The sequence below is a fragment of the Pundamilia nyererei genome, unplaced genomic scaffold (genome assembly GCF_000239375.1).
Source record: "Pundamilia nyererei isolate P.nyererei 1_Seehausen unplaced genomic scaffold, PunNye1.0 scaffold00012, whole genome shotgun sequence".
NCBI classification, from domain to species: domain Eukaryota; kingdom Metazoa; phylum Chordata; class Actinopteri; order Cichliformes; family Cichlidae; genus Pundamilia; species Pundamilia nyererei.
Genome location: NW_005187413.1, coordinates 1,226,737 through 1,229,272, shown reverse-complemented (window position 1 = coordinate 1,229,272; position 2,536 = coordinate 1,226,737).

Genomic DNA, 2,536 nt, shown 5'->3' with positions numbered 1-2,536 from the left:
TTGATGTAAGGGAGAACATTATGATCAAATGATGAAATACTTTGCTGTGATTACTGGCAGTAAACTGACTAATGGTCAATGTGGATGCAAACTAATTGTAAAAGGACCCTGGCATTAAACTTGAGACATGTTGTGTTTGTTTTATTACTTTAAGTGAACACTTCTTGGTCTTCATTAACAAAAATATTAAAGCTGCATTAATCGTGTTAATCTTGCATTTTTATCCTTTGTAGTGGTCTCAGTGGTTAACGCTTTGAGCTGGGAAAGGCTCCAGCTCCACCACGACCCTAGCTGGATAAGCATTTAGAAAATTACCAGATGTATGTTTATCGTAGGAGGACACAAAAGGATGTGAGGGTGTGTGCATTGGGATTTAAAAAAAAAAAAAATCTGTGAAGCCGCCATTTTGCGATGGTGTCTCCGGTGAATGGCAGAAATACAATGTGAGCAGAGGCAAGGCCGGCAACATGAATTAAAAGACTAAAAAACAAGCAGTCGATCTTCCCACACACACGCACACACAAACACACACACACCATGAAAATTAAAATCAGGTCACACCGAGACACAAATACACACACACTGTATAAGAAGACTTCACATACACAAATCATTTTTGGACAGACATATCAGGCATTCAAGTTATCCAAGCACAAACAACACAGAGGGTCTCTAATTCAGTGTGTGTCTGTGTGTTCAGACGTGTGTGGTAGATTTAATGGTGTCATTGTATAATCAGGCTAATCTTGTTACAGTGTGACAGATTTGATGCCTTTCAATTTCCTGTCCGTCTATCTTGCTACTTTTCTCTATAAATAAAAAGAAATGCCACTTGGATTGCCTGTCTTTCATATATACAACTTACATTGTAATACAGTTGTCTGACTGCCTGATAGCTATTAATTATACACAGGAAAAAAGTCTAATATGTTAAGCCTAAATCAATTATATATTGTATTTATATTTTATATAGTATTAGCTGCAATCAGTAGAGACTGCGTCTATAAAAAAGTCATACCCGATAGTCTCCTGGAGCTGCTGCCAACAATCCTGCTTCCTTTAATAGACCTGTTCTCGCCTTTTTCCACTAACATGTTTCTTCAACCTAACGCTTGCAGGTAATATCATATTTGGGTTTAAGCTGACCTAACTTTCATGTTAAGAGGCATCACTGGTGACAAGGGTTTTGTTCCAGCATCACCAGACAGGAGTCTGTAGTGGATGACCTCATAGCCTGTAAGCTTGGAGAGGGTGCATATAGGGCCAGGAATGTGATCAAAGCATTTGAGATTTTGCATCAGACTGGAAACACGTGTCTGAAGAAACAACCAGAATTCTTGAGTTTGTCATTCTCTTGATGCTCAGCTGATTTGTCTGCTTGCAACATTTTCCTTGATGGGTTGAAGTTGAAGGGTTGTCCCTTTTTTACACAAGATCCAGCATGTGCCCCTATGAGTTTAAAGGGATTTATCCAACCATAGCAGGAGTACTGTGAACCTTCCACAAGGAGACTGCTATAGAGAGGATAGCAGCCACTGTTTAATTAGGTATGCTTTTACATTTTAACAGGCATAGTCTCTAAATGTTCTGACTGTGCTTCATGCACCATAAATTAGTCTGTAAGTCCTTTAACCTTTGGCAGTCAGCTGACCTGAGGCCACTCTCAGTTGTCTCTTTGGAGACAGTCATGCTCATGCACTCTTGTCCATATCTATCAATTTCTGTGAGTTTTTAGAGGTGTGACAACTCAGCCTTGCTTGATTTTTTTCCAAGTGGCCACTTGTAGTACTGCAACAAAATATCCCCTGCAAACATTTTCCTATAGATTGATTAATCCTCCAGCTACAAAGAATAATTTTTTTCTGTAATCAGTTTTTACATGTATATCTTCTGTTTCATATCGCCCAGGCCCTATAAACCTGAGTTTTATATTCGTAACATCAGCCCAATGTAAAGTCAGTCAGCAGGGGATTATTTGAACCGCATTGCGACAAAAGTTGCTTCAACTTTTCAACTTTTTTATCAGGGTTTTTTTTTTTTGTATTGGGGTTCCCACTGCAACAGAGAGGACTAATTGAAATGATGGTTATATTTTTTCTCACACAAGGCCTTAAACCCCCAAAAGAAATGTCTGCTTCATCCTGTCCATCCTAAGACTCATAAACTGTGATGCAGACTGTCTCACTGTCTGTCTCCCTGTCTCACGTATATATATATGTATATATATACATATATATATATATATATATATGTATATATATACATATATATATACGTGAGACAGGGAGACAGACAGTGAGACAGTCTGCATCACAGTTTATGAGTCTTAGGATGGACAGGATGAAGCAGACATTTCTTTTGGGGGTTTAAGGCCTTGTGTGAGAAAAAATATAACCATCATTTCAATTAGTCCTCTCTGTTGCAGTGGGAACCCCAATACAAAAAAAAAAACCCTGATAAAAAAGTTGAAAAGTTGAAGCAACTTTTGTCGCAATGCGGTTCAAATAATCCCCTGCTGACTGACTTTACATTGGGC